This window comes from Oncorhynchus gorbuscha, linkage group LG10 (genome assembly GCF_021184085.1).
Source record: "Oncorhynchus gorbuscha isolate QuinsamMale2020 ecotype Even-year linkage group LG10, OgorEven_v1.0, whole genome shotgun sequence".
NCBI classification, from domain to species: domain Eukaryota; kingdom Metazoa; phylum Chordata; class Actinopteri; order Salmoniformes; family Salmonidae; genus Oncorhynchus; species Oncorhynchus gorbuscha.
In genome coordinates this window covers 77,147,227-77,167,207 of record NC_060182.1, presented here as the reverse complement: position 1 = coordinate 77,167,207, position 19,981 = coordinate 77,147,227, and the positions used below count along the sequence as shown (strand labels likewise).

The 19,981-nt window shown below is 45.3% G+C and overlaps 1 pseudogene; it reads left to right on the top strand.

Annotated features, from left to right (window-relative positions):
• Nucleotides 1–501: 501 nt before the first annotated feature.
• Nucleotides 502–18,834, top strand: LOC124046946 (annotated as a pseudogene).
• Nucleotides 18,835–19,981: the final 1,147 nt, after the last annotated feature.

The window sequence follows — 19,981 nt, the reverse complement described above, 5'->3', positions numbered from 1 at the left end:
GCTTTATCTTGGCCAGGTCGCAGTTGTAAATGAGAACTTTTTCTCAACTGGCCTACCTGGTTAAATAAAGGTGAAATAGATTTTTTTTGAAGGAACCTTACTAAGCCCATACCATCCAATAAACTGGTCTCCAGCTTGACATTTCCGGGCTCGCACATTTTCCCAGCCAGAAGAATCTCAAACACTACTGGCAAAGTTAAATCAGGCAGTGCAAGTTACTGGCCTGGGTGTTAACATAGCATAGCAACTGAGATCACTTACTAGTGCAACCCAGGTTCAAACTTCTGCTGCCCAACTGGCATAGCAAGCTAGAACAAAATATCATCCCAGTAATACTGAACGTTTTGCGAAACCTCCAAAGAATTTTCGGACTTAAAAATGCTCTGCTCAGTTTGCTTTTGGTTTTTGCTTGGAATATGTATTATTTTTACCTAGCTGCTGAGATTAGGGCTTGTGGGGGGCCTGGCCGGCAGGGCCGTAGCTGTTTAGCTAGCATGACTAATGCCTGGCATACTCAACATAGTTGTGAACATAGCTGGTGGGCAGACTGAGATTGCTGGTAACATTGGACCGCAATCCCAAACGGGTTTCCTGCTTTTCTCAAATTAGCCAGCTTTGTCATTGTATACTGAAACCGCTGAAAAAGCATCACGCCATTCTGAAAATCCCTGCACGCTTTCAGTCTGCATTGCACTAATTGCAGAAATAGACACATTATGGACTTTGACCTATTTAAAGAAAAGCTATCTGTTTTTTTAAGTCAGGTTTTCATTTCTAGGAAAAGTGTTACTGTACTGTTATTTACATGTATTCATCCAGTCTACAAAAAAAGTGATTGTATTTGATTATTTTGTGTGTTTCAGCTGACTTTGGAGACTTCAATCGTTATAATTTGCAGGAGTTTCTTCAGAAGTTTGTGCTGTTTCCTATCGTAAGAAGTTTTATTTATTTTTGACTTGCAGCTCAAAGTTAACGTTTTACGCCATGTTGTCATATGTTCATGAATGCACAATGTAATCTGTGTTTCCCCATCTCTTTACAGGGATGGATCCAGGATGAGAGGGTACTGGAAGAGGCCACTCAGAGGGTGGCTCTGCTTTACCAGAACTACAGGTGAGAAACCTTCAGATGTTCATCCGCCTTTTCCATCCGTGGAAAAGAAGACATGCCTTTCATTCTCCACAGAACCCCCCCCTTCATATCTCCTGAGGCTGACATACACAGTGCCTTTAATTGATTCCAGGTTCCATACATGCATTGGGCAGTCCATGGTGCATCTATCTTATCTGTCCCCAATTAGCAGGCCCGCCAGGGTTCCTCGGCTGTTATTTACAGTCAGGTAGATAGATGAAAAGGCCCCAGCTGGGGCTGGCCTGGCCCTAAGCCTGCACAGTCCTGCACAGTCCTCTATCCCTCCTTCTGTAGCTCAGTTGGTAGAGCATGGCGCTTGTAACGCCAGGGTAGTGGGTTCGATCCCCGGGACCACCCATACGTAGAATGTATGCACACATGACTGTAAGTCGCTTTGGATAAAAGCGTCTGCTAAATGGCATATATTATATATTATTATCCCAACCTGCAGGTTTCCAGCCTTCTGCTTATCCCCCATATGGGCTGTCTGGATAGATGGATAGCTGGAAAGAGCTGTTTAGATTCATACCTTGGCCCTGGCTACAGGGGAGGTAGGTGTCAGTGGGTTCTGAAGGTAAGAGGTGAGGGGTTGACACTTGCCTTGATGTTGGTCTGTATGAAATGGTTTCACTGCATTGTGTGTCAAATGAGGTGCAGTGAGACAGATGAACTGAAGATGGAGGTGATGGGGGATAGAACATAGCAGCAGCTGATCATGCTGGTTGTTGAACTAGACTGACACCGGTTCAGTTTGCTGAGATGAAAGGTGTGAATATGCCATCAATTCTGTTTCAGAATGTGACCACGGTGTGTCTTTGTACTCTCTGTTTGTGCTGGTTAATAGATGCTGGTATCTCCGTGTCTGCCTGCGTTGGAAATGTATATGGTTTATGTTAACTTCTATTGCCATATGTGTGTTTCTCTCAATTTCTTTCCTTAATGCGTTTGGGACAAAAAGTTGTGTTGTGACAAGATAGGGGTGGTAAACAGAAGATAGCCCTATTTGCTAAAATACCAAGTCCATCTTATGGCAAGAACAGCTCAAATAAGCAAAGAGAAACAACAGTCCATCATTACTTTAAGTCAGTCAATCCAGAACATTTCTATAACTTTGAAAGTTTCTTCAAGTGCAGTCGCAAAAACCATTAGGCACTATGATGAAACTGGCTCTCATGAGAACCCCCACAGGAAAAGAAGACCCAGAGTTGCCTCTACTGCAAGGACAAGTTCATTAGAGTTACATTTACATTTACATTTAAGTCATTTAGCAGACGCTCTTATCCAGAGCGACTTACAAATTGGTGCATTCACCTTATGACATCCAGTGGAACAACCACTTTACAATAGTGCATCTAAATATTTTAAGGGGGGGGTGAGAAGGATTACTTTATCCTATCCTAGGTATTCCTTAAAGAGGTGGGGTTTCAGGTGTCTCCAGAAGGTGGTGATTGACTCCGCTGTCCTGGCGTCGTGAGGGAGTTTGTTCCACCATTGGGGAGCCAGAGCAGCGAACAGTTTTGACTGAGCTGAGCGGGAACTGTACTTCCTCAGTGGTAGGGAGGCGAGCAGGCCAGAGGTGGATGAACGCAGTGCCCTTATTTGGGTGTAGGGCCTGATCAGAGCCTGGAGGTACTGAGGTGCCGTTCCCCTCACAGCTCCGTAGGCAAGCACCATGGTCTTGTAGCGGATGCGAGCTTCAACTGGAAGCCAGTGGAGAGAGCGGAGGAGCGGGGTGACGTGAGAGAACTTGGGAAGGTTGAACACTAGACGGGCTGCGGCGTTCTGGATGAGTTGTAGGGGTTTAATGGCACAGGCAGGGAGCCCAGCCAACAGCGAGTTGCAGTAATCCAGACGGGAGATGACAAGTGCCTGGATTAGGACCTGCGCCGCTTCCTGTGTGAGGCAGGGTCGTACTCTGCGGATGTTGTAGAGCATGAACCTACAGGAACGGGCCACCGCCTTGATGTTAGTTGAGAACGACAGTTTGTTGTCCAGGATCACGCCAAGGTTCTTAGCGCTCTGGGAGGAGGACACAATGGAGTTGTCAACCGTGATGGCGAGATCATGGAACGGGCAGTCCTTCCCCGGGAGGAAGAGCAGCTCCATCTTGCCGAGGTTCAGCTTGAGGTGGTGATCCGTCATCCACACTGATATGTCTGCCAGACATGCAGAGATGCGATTCGCCACCTGGTCATCAGAAGGGGGAAAGGAGAAGATTGTGTGTCGTCTGCATAGCAATGATAGGAGAGACCATGTGAGGTTATGACAGAGCCAAGTGACTTGGTGTATAGCGAGAATAGGAGAGGGCCTAGAACAGAGCCCTGGGGGACACCAGTGGTGAGAGCGCGTGGTGAGGAGACAGATTCTCGCCACGCCACCTGGTAGGAGCGACCTGTCAGGTAGGACGCAATCCAAGCGTGGGCCGCACCGGAGATGCCCAACTCGGAGAGGGTGGAGAGGAGGATCTGATGGTTCACAGTATCGAAGGCAGCCGATAGGTCTAGAAGGATGAGAGCAGAGGAGAGAGAGTTAGCTTTAGCAGTGCGGAGCGCCTCCGTGATACAGAGAAGAGCAGTCTCAGTTGAATGACTAGTCTTGAAACCTGACTGATTTGGATCAAGAAGGTCATTCTGAGAGAGATAGCGGGAGAGCTGACCAAGGACGGCACGTTCAAGAGTTTTGGAGAGAAAAGAAAGAAGGGATACTGGTCTGTAGTTGTTGACATCGGAGGGATCGAGTGTAGGTTTTTTCAGAAGGGGTGCAACTCTCGCTCTCTTGAAGACGGAAGGGACGTAGCCAGCGGTCAGGGATGAGTTGATGAGCGAGGTGAGGTAAGGGAGAAGGTCTCCGGAAATGGTCTGGAGAAGAGAGGAGGGGATGGGGTCAAGCGGGCAGGTTGTTGGGCGGCCGGCCGTCACAAGATGCGAGATTTCATCTGGAGAGAGAGGGGAGAAAGAGGTCAGAGCACAGGGTAGGGCAGTGTGAGCAGAACCAGCGGTGTCGTTTGACTTAGCAAATGAGGATCGGATGTCGTCGACCTTCTTTTCAAAATGGTTGACGAAGTCATCTGCAGAGAGGGAGGAGGGGGGAGGATTCAGGAGGGAGGAGAAGGTGGCAAAGAGCTTCCTAGGGTTAGAGGCAGATGCTTGGAATTTAGCGTGGTAGAAAGCGGCTTTAGCAGCAGAGACAGAAGAGGAAAATGTAGAGAGGAGGGAGTGAAAGGATGCCAGATCCGCAGGGAGGCGAGTTTTCCTCCATTTCCGCTCGGCTGCCCGGAGCCCTGTTCTGTGAGCTCGCAATGAGTCGTCGAGCCACGGAGCGGGAGGGGAGGACCGAGCTGGCCTGGAGGATAGGGGGCAGAGAGAGTCAAAGGATGCAGAAAGGGAGGAGAGGAGGGTTGAGGAGGCAGAATCAGGAGATAGGTTGGAGAAGGTTTGAGCAGAGGGAAGAGATGATAGGATGGAAGAGGAGAGAGTAGCGGGGGAGAGAGAGCGAAGGTTGGGACGGCGCGATACCATCCGAGTAGGGGCAGTGTGGGAAGTGTTGGATGAGAGCGAGAGGGAAAAGGATACAAGGTAGTGGTCGGAGACTTGGAGGGGAGTTGCAATGAGGTTAGTGGAAGAACAGCATCTAGTAAAGATGAGGTCGAGCGTATTGCCTGCCTTGTGAGTAGGGGGGGAAGGTGAAAGGGTGAGGTCAAAAGAGGAGAGGAGTGGAAAGAAGGAGACAGAGAGGAATGAGTCAAAGGTAGACGTGGGGAGGTTAAAGTCGCCCAGAACTGTGAGAGGTGAGCCGTCCTCAGGAAAGGAGCTTATTAAGGCATCAAGCTCATTGATGAACTCTCCGAGGGAACCTGGAGGGCGATAAATGATAAGGATGTTAAGTTTGTAAGGGCTGGTAACTGTGATAGCATGGATTTCAAAGGAGGCAATAGACAGATGGGTAAGGGGAGAAAGAGAGAATGACCACTTGGGAGAGATGAGGATCCCGGTGCCACCACCCCGCTGACCAGAAGCTCTCGGGGTGTGCGAGAACACGTGGGCGGACGAAGAGAGAGCAGTGGGAGTAGCAGTGTTATCTGTGGTGATCCATGTTTCCGTCAGTGCCAAGAAGTCGAGGGACTGGAGGGAGGCATAGGCTGAGATGAACTCTGCCTTGTTGGCCGAAGATCGGCAGTTCCAGAGGCTACCGGAGACCTGGAACTCCACGTGGGTCGTGCGCGCTGGGACCACCAGATTAGGGTGGCCGCGGCCACGCGGTGTGGAGCGTTTGTATGGTCTGTGCAGAGAGGAGAGAACAGGGATAGACAGACACATAGTTGACAGGCTACAGAAGAGGCTACGCTAATGCAAAGGAGATTGGAATGACAAGTGGACTACACGTCTCGAATGTTCAGAAAGTTAAGCTTACGTAGCAAGAATCTTATTGACTAAAATGATTAAAATGATACAGTACTGCTGAAGTAGGCTAGCTGGCAGTGGCTGCGTTGTTGACACTACACTAATCAAGTCGTTCCGTTGAGTGTAATAGTTTCTACAGTGCTGCTATTCGGGGGCTAGCTGGCTAGCTAGCAGTGTTGTTTACGTTACGTTGCGTTAAAAGAACGACAATAGCTGGCTAGCTAACCTAGAAAGTCGCTCTAGACTACACAATTATCTTTGATACGAAGACGGCTATGTAGCTAGCTATGTAGCTAGCTATGATCAAACAAATCAAACCGTTGTACTGTAATGAAATGAAATGAAATTAAAATGTGATACTACCTGTGGAGCGAAGCGGAATGCGACCGGGTTGTTGAGTTCTATTCGGAAGACGTTGGCTAGCTGTTGGCTAGCTAGCAGTGTCTCCTACGTTAAGGACGACAAATAGCTGGCTAGCTAACCTCGGTAAATTAAGATAATCACTCTAAGACTACACACTCTAAACTACACAATTATCTTGGATACGAAGACAGCAAAGACAGCTATGTAGCTAGCTAACACTACACTAATCAAGTCGTTCAGTTGAGTGTAATAGTTTCTACAGCTGCTATTCGGTGGACGTTTGCTAGCTGGCTAGCTGCTGGGCAAATAGCAGTGAAGACTACGTTAGGATGACGAAATACGATAATTACGCAATTATCTTTGATACAAAGACGGCTATGTAGCTAGCTAAGAAGAAATTGCTAAGATTAGACAAATCAAACCGTTGTACTATAATGAAATGTAATGAAATGTAATGAAAAAGTTATACTACCTGCGGAGCGAAGTGCGGATGCGACCGCACGCTCCAACCCGGAAGTTAACTTGATTAACTGTTCAGCAGTTATGGCGTAGGGATAGAAGTTTTTCAGGAGCCTTTGCGTCCCAGGCGCGCCAGTACCGCTTGCCATGCAGTAGCAGAGAGAACAGTCTATAACTTTGGTGGCTGTAGTCTTTGATAATTTTTAGGGCCTTCCTATGACAGCGCCTCGTATAGAAGTCCTGGATGGCAGGAAGCTCGGCCCCAGTGATGTGGACCATGATAGGTCCTTAGTGATGTGGACACCAAGGAACTTGAAGATCTCGACCTGCTCGACGTGAATGGGGGCATGCTCGGCCCTCCGTTTCCTGTAGTCTACGATCAGCTCCTTTTGTCTTGCTGACGTTGAGGGAGAGGTCTCACTGCCATAGCAGAGCAGAGACCTGTCTCATCGTCGTCATTGATCCCCAGTTCTAATGATTTTCTGTCAATACCTCTATTTGAACTGGATCAAGGAACAAATTCTTTTTCAGTTAAAAAATCAACAGATTCTGGTGCTGATATTCTGGAATATATTCATAAAAGGATGAATGTAGACCACCCAGCACACACAGAACAAACAGGGCTCTTTGAGGTCCCCATTTTTCATTAGCTATAGGTCTTCAATTGATTCCTCTTTTCTATTTCCATTCCCACAGGACAGTCAAGGCACTGATATCCTCCTTGGGGCCTCCCCTTGTATTCAAGTAAGACTGGAAAGAATTGTTTATTTTTAAGCATAATAAAAATGTTTGTTGCTAATACCCCAGTTCTGCAGTATGATCTGCCTCTAAATATGAGCTGTCTGAATGAATCATGTCTGGTATTTGTGTGTCTGAAGCCTGTAGCAATGACTCTGCATATTGAGTCTGGTTCAGTCCACAGCTAGCTAGCTACTATTCTTAGATGGCGTGGAGGTCTCTTGCTATTTTCAGATGTGATGTTTAATAAATAGGGCCAGGGGGGTTCCTGACCATGTGACCTGACAAGGAGAAACTAGGCCTCGGGTCACATGATCAGGAAAACCTCTTGACATTCTATCAGTGTTTCCCAATTCCTGTACCCTCAACAACACATGTTTTTGTTTTAGGCCCTGAAACTCACCTGATTCAACTCATTGGGGGTTGATTATTAGTTCACAATTTGAATCATGTTTGCTGTTGGGGTAATTGAGTTGGGAAAGACTAATCTATATAATAACTGAAATCTTGAATTTTACCAAGAGGAAGTCTCATTTTGTGTAGAATATCTTAGTCTAAATGCTACTAGCAGTGTTGAATGTAGACACTTCTCTTACTATTGAATCAGATATGGTTTCTATTTACGCCACTACCCTCCCACAGTCCAGTTCTAAATGTGACCACTGCCATACCACTGCCTCATGCTCTTGCCCCTCTCTATTTTCATTGGCTGTGTAGGTGGAATGAAGTTAACAACATGACTCACAGTAAGTCCTTCTTTGCCCTGGAGCTGACCAACAAAGAGGAGAGCGTGCAGTTCCAGACCGTGAGTCTCAAACCACCACACACTGCAATGATCCTCTTCCCATTAAACACATGGTCCTTTCATCACACAGTGCATGCTGTGGGAATGTGTATTGACTCTTCAAGGTAAACACGCATGTATGTGTGTTTGTATGGTGGTAACTAAGTCCCATGCCTATAGGGTCAACAACCGCTGGCTAAAGCCCCATGCAGTTTGTTAGCAGTTGGATGTTATTCTTTATTAACACAGACCCCAAAGCAAATCAGGGGGAGGAAAATCAATTCATTTGAGAAGGACAGATCATAGATGTCATGCTGGGTCATTCTCCCCTGTCCTCAGTGATGCTCTCTAGTGATTCTCTCCTGTGATTATCTCTCCAGAACAAAGGGACAGGATGTAGTTTATAACCCAGCCCTAGCCTGTGGTTGACCAATTTAGAAGTCCTTGCAGTACAACTAGGCCAATGGTCAAATAACAAGTATCCTATTTCAGACTCAATATATAGACAAATTCCTCCCATGTATCTGACCCATTGATAAATAATTTCCTATTACAGAAAAAACATTATTTCCATTGATCGTTAATTCTATTGATTTATCGTCCACATGACCTCGTGTACTCTGTCTCTGTGTTGTGTATGTATCTTCGAAATATTCATAGAAGTTGTATTTGGGTTGGTGAATAAGTAGTGGACCACCACCTGTCCAGTGTACTGAATGTCTGAAATTGTAAATGCTTTCTTTCCCCTCTACAGGGAGACATGGAAACCTCCAAATACGTGTGCCGGATGTGTCTGGCCAGGCACAAGTTTTACAAGATTAACAAGAGCAGCCTGTAAGTGTCTCTCTCTCTTAATGAGTCTAGCCCAGTTCCTTTGTATGTGGAACTCTTTGCGTGTGTGCTCTCCTCATTCCTGTCCCCTCTTCTCTCCAGAAAGGAGTCTGACCCCCATTCGCCTTCTGAGGGCTCCCAGGAGTCCATTCTCACTCTCTCCATTCCTCTCTTTCCTTTTCTGCCTTGTAACAACGCTGTCCGCAGCCACCCGCCTACAGTACAGGTCTCCTCAGAGAGCCAACACCCTCCCCTAAAAACCATCCAGAGCCTCCAAAACACCCTAGCTACGTTTAAATGACGTGCACCAATAATCACCAATCCTCTCCTCACCGCTTTTGAAACATTTTGTGTTTGGGCGAGGAAAGATGATGTATGTGAAAGAAGAACGTAAGAAAAGCAGTTCTCTCCTGGATACTGCTCCTGTCTTTCATTGCGATGAAGGGAGATTTTATTTAACAGAGAAGAGTTGATCTGAGCTATTCAACCGAGTCCCTTTCAACTTCAAAGAAAGCCTTTTTTGTTTTTTCTACCTGTTTGTTTCATTGTTGTTTTTGTGTTCCTGTTCTCAGCCAAACCCAGACTACTGCTGTGAACCCAGTGTACCGGCAGTGAAACACAAACACACATATGCTTTCTCTCTAAAACACACGCTCGCCCTGTGATCTATGGCCTGTGAAACGCAGCACATGACAAACATCACAGTCCCTGGCCAGCTCTTCAGCACACTATTAGATTTGTGTGTAATTCCAATCTGTTGGGCTGCATTAAGATCATGTCTGTAGTAACTGAATGCTGTTGTTTGATCCCTCTCTGTGCAGCCTAAGCCCCCGGCCTACATGATGCCCCCGGCCTACATGATGCCCCTGCCACAGATGCCCTACAATGGCCACTTTGTACCTTTTGAGCCTTACACATCCTCACAAGGTACTTATAGAGTCTGACCGAACCAAGATCACTGGTGTTTCACCCAAATTGAATCTTTATTTGAGCTTAGTCATGCAACAATGCTTTGATTGCTGGATTATTTGAATGGGTATGTCCATCCTAATTACAGGTCGACCGATTAATCGGAATGGCCGATTAATTAGGGCCGACTTCAAGTTTTCATAACAATCGGAAATCAGTATTTTTGGGCGCCGATTTGCCGAATGTTTTATTTAATTTAAATTAAAAAATATATTTTTTTATACCTTTTATTTAACTAGGCAAGTCAGTTAAGAACACATTATTATTTTCAATGACGGCCTAGGAACGGTGGGTTAACTGCCTTGTTCAGGGGCAGAACAACAGATTTTCATCTTGTCAGCTCAGGGGACCCAATCTTGCAACCTTACAGTTAACTAGTCCAACGCAATAACGACCTGCCTCTCTCTCGTTGCACTCCACAAGGAGACTGCCTGTTACGCAAATGCAGTAAGCCAAGGTAAGTTGCTAGCTAGCATTAAACTTATCTTTTAAAAAACAATCAATCATATTCACTAGTTAACTACACATGGTTGATGATATTACTAGATATTATCTTGCGTGTCCTGCGTTGCATATAAACTGAATGAGCATACAAGTATCTGACTGAGCGGTGGTAGGCAGAAGCAGGCGCGTAATCATTCATTTAAACAGCACTTTCGTGCATTTTGACAGCAGCTCTTCATTGTGTGTCAAGCATTGAGCTGTTTATGACTTCAAGCCTATCAACTCCCGAGATGAGGCTGGTGTAACCGAAGTGAAATGACTAGCTAATTAGCGCGCGCTAACTAGAGGGACGGAAGCTATACTGTGTCACTGGCAATACTAAAGTGCCTATAAGAACATCCAATAGTCAAAGATCAATGAAATACAAATGGTAGAGGGAAATAGATCTATAATTCCTACAATAACTACAACCTAAAACATCTTACCTGGGAATATTGAAGACTCATGTTAAAAGGAACCACCAGCTTTCATATGTTCTCATGTTCTGAACAAGGAACTGAAACGTTAGCTTTCTTACATAGCACATATTGCACTTTTACTTTCTTCTCCAACACTTTTTTTTTGCATTATTTAAACCAAATTGAACATGTTTCATGATTTACTTCAGGCTAGATTGATTTTATTGATGTATTATATTAAGTTAAAATAAGTGTTCATTCAGTATTGTTGTAATTGTCATTATTATCGGCTTTTTTGGTCCTCCAATAATTGGTATCGGTATCGGCGTTCATAATCATAAATCATAATTGGTCGACCTCTAGTTCTAATACTGTAGTTCTAACATTACCTTTTGTCTTATCTCTCTCCTATCTGGCTGCTACTACCCCTCCCAGACCCAGCCTGGACCACTCACCACTCGAGTACGGCAACAGTGGCATTGTGAACGGGCAGCTGCGTAACGGCAGCGTGTACAGCGCCCACAGCACCAGCATCAGCTCCCTCACCAACCCCCAGCACTACATGCAGCCCTCGCCCATGTCCTCCAACCCCTCCATCACAGGAAGTAACATCACCCGACCTGACTACGTGCCCTCGCACCGCCACAGCGCTCTCATCCCCCCCTCCTACCGCGCCACCCCGGACTACAATACAGTCATGAGGCAGAAGAACCAGGGAGGGATGGTGCACGCCCACGAGTACCGCCAGAGCCTCTCCATGAGGAACCTGAACATTGGGAACTCGTACGCCTACAGCAGGCCCGACCCCCTGATCTACAGCCAGCCTGAGATCAGAGGAGAGCATGGTGGAGGAGGAACGCACCACCACTACCCTTTCCACCTCAATTCCAGCTTCCACAGCCCCTCCCCATACTCCTACCCCACGGAGAGGAGGCCGGTGGCGGGGGCGGTCAGTGTGCCCAAGCTGATCAACGTCCGGCTGCAGCAGGCGCAGGAGTACCCTGCGGCCAACATCATGAGGACCCAGGTGTACCGCCCTCCACCCCCCTACTCATACGGTGCCCACCCGCAGCCTGCTAGCAGCACGCCAGCCCTGTCTCACCACCTGTACGTAAGTATCAGCAACCCGGACTTGATCACCATGCGGTGCATGCACCACTCTGTCCAGACCTTCCAGGAGGACAGCCTGCCTGTAGCCCACTCCCTGCAGGAGGTATCTGAACCCCTGTTCATGGCTGGAGCCCCACAACACCACCCCACCAACAAAACGCACACAAACGCAACTCCATTGAGATCGTCAGCCTGGCTTACAGCCTGGAAGGCATGAGGATCAATGACACCCCCCTTCTGGCCCTGCATGGACCCTCCTCAAGCTCCCAGCTCAAAGTATTCCTGGAGCGGACCAAGTCAGAGGATGGGGGAGAGGGGAAGGAGCACGTGCGCTACGGCCACAAGAAGTCCCTGTCGGACGCCACCATGTTGGTGCACAGCAGTGAGGAGGAGGAGTTTGAAGATGAGAGCGGACAGACACCACACCCCCCAATCCCACGATGCACTATTGTCTGGGTTTGACCCGCAGCAGCTTCTAACCAATCTGGGCCAGATTCCCCTGGAGCCCCCGCCCGCATATCCCATTGGCTCCCCCCTTGACCCTGTCTTGTCTGGCCTCCCGGCCTATCAGATGCACGCACTGATCCAGGAGGCGGAGCCGGTGTACCTGTTGGTGCATGGGCAGCCTGTCAGGATGCTTCCCTCTGTCTGACGGTGACATCAGTGGGCATAACAAACAGAAGGCCAAGAAGGACTTCATCAAGAAGAGGCCCGTGTCAGACGTTCCTGCTGGGAAGAAACCCATCGATGGCCTGCCTCCTGCCGTGAGACTTGCCCCCTCTCTTCCGCCATAGTAGCTCCAGTTTCCGCTGCCTCACTCGCTGTGTAGTGTAGATTTTTAAAAGTACATTTAATTACAATATTTGACTAGAGGTGTCAGTGTGTATTTCGTAGTTCAAGGAACAGCTGTTACCCAATCTTCATGTCATGGAGACTTCTTAATTTCTTTGTCAGTTAAGATATTTTTTCCTCATAGCTAAGATGTCTGACATTTGAATAATCTTCTCATTTACACCACAATGTCACACAACACATAGTGGAATGTCCCAAAGGCTATTTCAACCAATATCAAACACTCTCTGTTGGTCAGGTGACTTAACATGTGACAGGAATGTGGCTGGCAACCGCAATAGCTGGTCCGGTAGCATTCCACGGAAAGGCATAACCAGGCTATGTCGTTTCTGTCCTTCCCCCTCATCTCCCTCTCTGACACTGTCAACTTCACTCACTCTCTCTCTGTCCTCTGTAACACCAGGGCATGAAGAAGCAGGCTGAGCTGAAGAAGATGGGTCCTCTGAAGGTGGCAGCCCTCAACGGCCTGACCCTGTCCAGGCTGCCACGGCACCAAGGGGGCAAGGAGAAGCCTGAGACCTCCAACGACGAAAGGGTAGGCACTGGCATTGTTCTAGACTGGTGTTGTCCCTTTAACACTGTTTGCTAAATGGGGTTTATTTTATGCTTAGTTTTAGGAGGAACCTCTTCAACATTTCTTGTGTGTTTTGGTTTGCAGCTAGAGAGACTTGTTTTGTAACCACCTATGCTCAGAGGCCCTGTGGTATTTTACATGAACAGTATTATAGAGAAGGTTTGCTCTAGGGGTGGATACTGTAATGTTTTCTGTAGAATCTAGACATTGATACTGCTTTACATTTGTAGAGTTTTTGGATTTGATTGCCAAACAGAATAGCAGGCAAACAGAGTAATGTTTTATCCAAATGTTATTGTCTTGCATCTATTGCAGAACATAAGACTTAGTTAATGGAGCTCAAAACAGTATGTTATTTAAAACAGAACAAAAAGGTGTTGAATGGTAGTGATGAAATAGAACAGTTCTACCAGGATAATATTGTCCTACTTTTTTATATCGGTTTTAGTTGAAACTCCTGAATGTGTTAGTTGGTGCACCATTTGTTTGTTCAATCAGAATTCAGATACTGCTACGCTGTTTCCAGCTATTGTTAACTCAAAATGACACAACGACTAGGTTCCAGTTTAACAATGTTTACTTGACCGTATTACCACTTAACATAGTCGCCATCACACTCCAGGCCAGGTCCATCTCCAGTGACACTTCTTCACAGGCGTACTAATCAGAGTGATAGCACTGTAATAACAGCAATGTAGGGGACCTTAACAGCTGTCAGGAAAATGTACTTTATTTCTTGCAGAGTTACTCACAACACTGTAGCATTTCAATCATGTTATACCTACCGGAACAATTCCAGGTCTCTGTCATTAACCCTTGTCTGTGTGTCTCTCTCTCAGTGTAAGGTGCTGCAGCAGCGTATGGAGCAGGGCATGGTGTTCCAGGAGTACGATCAGGTGGCCAAGCGGCGTCCGGCAGGCGACTGCAGTATCGCCCAGCTTCCCGAGAGCGGCGAGAGGAACCGCTTCCAGGACGTGCTGCCCTACGACGACACGCGTGTGGAGCTGGTGCCCAGCAAGGAGAACAACACTGGCTACATCAACGCCTCGCACATCAGGGTAATGGACACACTAATACCCTTTTCACAGTACCATGCCGACCCGAACCCGACCATGCTGGCTTGGATATATTTTCTCCCCGCCTCCCCGTCTTTTCCTGCATGGTTCCAGCATTTTATGGTGGATGCGTAACTAGTCCAGAGTAGTATGGCTTTGCTCGGCTCCATAGTGCGAACCAACCCAGTGAACCGACGTTGATAGCTAGAAACACCATGGTAGCCAAAATAATGGCCTGCCCAGCATTTTTATACATGACCCTAACTAAGCATGATGGGATGTTAATTGCTTAATTAACTCAGGAACCACACCTGTATGGAATAGAGGTCGACCTATTATGATTTTTCAAAGCTGATACCGATTATTGGAGGACCATAAAAAAGCCGATACCGATTAATCGGACTATTAAATTTGTTTATTTTATTTGTAATAATGACAATTACAACAATACTGAATGAACACTTATTTTAACTTAATATAATACATCAATAAAATAAGTTTAGCCTCAAATAAATAATGAAACATGTTCAAATAGGTTTAAATAATACAAAAACAAAGTGTTGGAGAAGAAAGTAAAAGTGCAATATGTGCCATGTAAGAAAGCTAACGTTTCAGTTCCTTGCTCAGAACATGAGAACATATGAAAGCTGGTGGTTCCTTTTAACATGAGTCTTCAATATTCCCAGGTAAGAAGTTTTAGGTTGTAGTTATTATAGGAATTATAGGACTATTTCTCTCCATACCATTTGTATTTCATTAACCTTTGTCTATTGGATGTTCTTATAGGCACTTTAGTATTGCCAGTGTAACAGTATAGCTTCCATCCCTCTCCTCGCTCCTACCTGGGCTCGAACCAGGAACACATTGACAACAGCCACCATCGAAGCAGCGTTACCCATCGCTCCGCAAAAGCAGAGCAAGGGGAATAACTACTCTAAGTCTCAGAGCGAGTGACGTTTGAAACGCTTTTAGCGCGCACCACTCTAACTAGCTAGCCATTTCAGATCGGTTACACCAGCCTAATCTCGGAAGTTGATAGGCTTGAAGTCATAAACAGCTGCTGGCAAACGCAGGAAAGTGCTGTTTGAATGAATGCTTACGAGCCTGCTGCTACCTAACATCGCTCAATCAGACTGCTCTATCAAATCATAGACTTAGTTATAACATAATAACACAGAGAAATATGAGCCTTAGGTCATTAATATGGTCGAAACCGGAAACTATCATCTTGAAAACAAGACGTTTATTCTTTCAGTGAAAAAAAGGAACCGTTCCGTATTTTATCTAATGGGTGGCATCCATAAGTCTAAATATTGCTGTTACATTGCACAACCACCAATGTTATGTCATAATTACGTAAAATTCTGGCAAATTAGGCGGCCCAAACTGTTGCATATAGCAAATCAAATTGATTTGTCACATACACATGGTTAGCAGATGTTAATGCGAGTGTAGCGAAATGCTTGTGCTTCTAGTTCCAACAATGCAGTAATAACCAACAAGTAATCTAACCTAACAATTCCAAAACTACTACCTTATACACACAAGTGTAAAGGGATAAAGAATGTGTACATAAAGATATATGAATGAGTGATGATACAGAACTATACACTGACTCTGCGTGCAATGAACGCAAGAGAAGTGACACAATTTCACCTGGTTAATATGGCCTGCTAACCTGGATTTCTTTTAGCTAAATATGCAGGTTTAAAAATATATACTTCTGTGTATTGATTTTAAGAAAGGCATTGATGTTTATGGTTAGGTACACATTGGAGCAATGATACGCACCACATCGATTATATGCAACGCAGGACACGCTAGATAAACTAGTAATATCATCAACCATGTGTAGTTAACTAGTGATTATGATTGATTGATTGTTTTTTATAAGATAAGTTTAATGCTAGCTAGCAACTTACCTTGGTTTACTGCATTCGCGTAACAGGCAGTCTCCTCGTCGAGTGCAATGAGAGGCAGGTGGTTAGAGCGTTGGACTAGTTAACTGTAAGGTTGCAAGATTGGATCCCCCGAGCTGACAAGGTGAAAATCTGTCATTCTGCCCCTGAACAAGGCAGTTAACCCACTGTTCCTAGGCCGTCATTGAAAATAAGAATGTGTTCTTAACTGACTTGCCCAGTTAAATAAAGATGAAATAAAGGTGTGATTTTTTATTTTTATTAACGGTGTCCAAAAATACTGATTTCCGATTGTTATGAAAACTTGAAATCGGCCCTAATTAATCGGTGGACATCTAGTATGGAAGCACCTGCCTTCAATATACTTTGTATCCCTTATTTACTTGTGTTTCCATTATTTCAGAAGTTACCTGTACATACACCATACATTTATGAATGTCTTTGCTCTAGTGCAGTGTTTCCCAGGTTAGGGTTAACTTCCCAGAAATGCCTCCTCTCCGCTTGTTCTTCATTCCAGATGACTGCTGATGGCTTAGGACTTTATGCAGTCATTGTCTCTGATAAGCATTTTAAATAGTGAGTCAGGATGTTTTCAGCACTGTTATTTATATGACTGATCAACATAATTGTCAGGTTCACTCTTCAGCAGAAATATATAGTGAGCAATATGTTTGGAACATCATTGCAATACATATAGAATTGTGAGCAGTGTAATACGTATCCGCACCTAAGTATCGTGCTAATATCGTATTGTGAGTGGCATGCAATGAATGAGATGTTTCTGCATTTCATTTTCAATACATTTGCTAAAATGTTTACAAACATGGTATTACTTTGTCATTTTGGGGAATTGTGTGTAGATGGGTGAGATTACATTTTTTATCCATTTTGAATTCAGGCTGTAACACTTGTGGAATCAGTCAAGGGGTTTGAATACATTCTGAAGGCACTGTAAATGCTTTTAAGGTGGTTGAGGTCACTTATAACCATCTCTCCTCTGGCGTTTCCAAGATCATGGTGGGCGGAGACGAGTGGAGGTACATCGCCTCCCAAGGCCCTCTCTCCAACACCTGTCAGGACTTCTGGCAAATGGTGTGGGAGCAGGGCGTGGCCATCATTGCCATGGTTACAGCTGAAGAGGTGTGTGTGTGTGTTACACTGGACTTTATTATGTCTGTATGTCCATGGTGTGTTACTGTTATTGCATGACCTCAGATCTAGGATACTGCCCTGTAAGCAATAACATTACCCTTTGACCCTGGCAAACCTTTGGCCTCTAACCCCTTTGCAGGAGGGTGGCAGGGAAAAGAGTTTCCGCTACTGGCCACGGCTCGGCTCCCACCACAACACAGTGACGTACGGACACTTTAAGATCACCACACGCTTCAGGATGGACTCAGGCTGCTACGCCACCACAGGCTTGACGATAAAACACGTGCTGACGGGCCAGGAGCACACTGTGTGGCACCTGCAGTACACAGACTGGCCCGACCACGGCTGCCCTGAGGACTTCAAGGGCTTCCTCTGTGAGTGGATCAGTTGGAGTAACGTGTATTCAAACCAGGAAGTCCCTTTAATAAGAAATCTCTATTCCGAGGGAGAGCAGGTCAAGAAGGCAGTTCCAGTCAAAGTTAAAAGTTCAGTGATAAATTGAGATTGTGTTGTAAAAGCCTATTTTTATTTAGTTCGGTTAATAGAATCAATCATTCTATTATTTCAATGTTTTCCCCAGCATACCTGGAGGAGATCCAGTCAGTGAGGAGACACACCAACAGCACCAGCGACCCAAAGAACACCAACCTGCCTGTGCTTGTCCACTGTAGTGCTGGAGTGGGCCGCTCCGGGGTGGTCATCCTCTCTGAGGTCATGATCGCCTGTCTGGAACACAATGAGGTAAACACCTAACTAACGTCTACATGTATATTACATTACTGGGCTATGTAGAAGGCCTAAAAATGAATAAGGTCGCCAGGATTGAACCCTAGTCTATTCCATCAGGAATGTAGGTAGGCATTGATCACAGCTCACCACAGTTTAGATCAATAGGCCCATTAACCAATCCAATAACATACTCCTTTTGTAAACCCCTGTCTGTGGCCTGTTTCCACCTCTTTCCTCCAGATGCTGGACATCCCGACCATTCTCAACATGCTCCGGCAGCAGCGTATGATGATGGTGCAGACCATCTCTCAATACAGCTTCATTTACAAAGTTCTAATCCAGTTCCTCTGCAACTCCAGGCTTATCTAAGTGCAAACCTCAGCCCCACTCAAACATTTGTTTTGGGGCACAAGGTACCAATATTCTCCAAGTTTGCTCAATGCTCATGCCAAACGTCAGTGCGTTGGAGCAACTGTGGACTCTGGCTCCAAAAAGGGCGGTGCTAGCAGATGGCCATTTTTCAAAGTGTTAGTGGAGGCGAGACTGCAACCTGAGGAAAGGATCACAGGACTTTGTGTGTGTCCCTCAAACAGTATTATTGAGATTAACTGTGGAGTTTTTACACTAAACGATTACTGACATGAAACGCAGCACTTTTTCAGTACAGTACCGAGCTGTATATAGTGAAACCATGTTGAAGTTGCAATTTGAATCTAAATCAGATTTTTGCATATCAGTATAATTACAGATCCATTTTTTTGTCGATGTTTCCGATGTGCACACTGGATGATGTTTTTTACAATGAAGGACTTGACTAATGTTTTGATGTAGAATTTAGAAGGAACTTAAAATCACTCTTGATTACATTGGACTGCTGTTGTCTGCTTGACCATGGAAGATGACAAAGATTTCATTTTTAAAATGAAATCTATCTTCGGGTGCAGTGCACTTGAGGAGTGTAGAAGTGTTGCCATGTTCCCCCTGTGGTGGTTTAGGATTTCTCCTTTGCTCTTCTATTTGACCTAGTAATAGGCCTGACACAGACCATTATTTTCATTCACAAGAGGAGTTCATTTTATGATGTTGCCCACATGGTACCAAAAAACCCACTTTGGGGAAACCTGGGTCTTTGTAAACAAAGAGCTGTAGTCATTCAATAGCCACACACATGTTGAGTTTTTAAGCTTGATTATCTAAATATGATAAACCATTAGAATAACTTTGTTTACATATCGGGGGGAAAAAATACTTTTATTTTAACATACACACACCAAATTATGAAATGCAAGCATTGGATTTTTGAATTCCGTAAAGTAACTGTGGAAGAGGTGAAAAGCCACCCGGGGTCTGCCAACTTGGATGGAAAATTACTGAGGATAATAGTGGACGATGTTTCCACATCTTCAATTTAAGCCTACTAGAAAGTGTGCCCTCAGGCCTGGAGGGAAGCAAAAGTTATTTCCCTACCTAAGAATAATAAAGCCCCCTTTACTGGCTCAAATAGCTGACCAATCAGCCTGTTACCAACCATTAGTAAATGGTAGGAAAAAAATGTGTTTGACCAGATACAATGCTATTTTACAGTAAAACAATTGACAAGACTTTCAGCACTCTTATGGGGAACAAGCACAGCACTTATACAAATGACTAATTGGCTGAGAGAAATTATGGGGGCTGTTTTGATAGATTTCAGTGTGGCTTTTGACATAGATCATAGTCTGTTGCTGAAAAAATGTGTTTTGGCTTTACACCCCTTGCTATATTGTGGATAGAGTTACCTGTCCCAACAAAACACAGAGTTATTTAATGGAAGCCTATCCAACAAAATCCAGGTAAAATCAGGCATTTCCCAGGGCAGCTGTCTAGGCCCTTTTACTTTTTTCAATCTTTACTAATGACATGCCACTGGCTTTGAGGACAGCCAGTGTGGCCATGTATGCGGATGACTATAAACGTCAGCTACCACAGCGAATGAAATGACAGCAACACTTAACAAAGACCTGCAGTTAATTT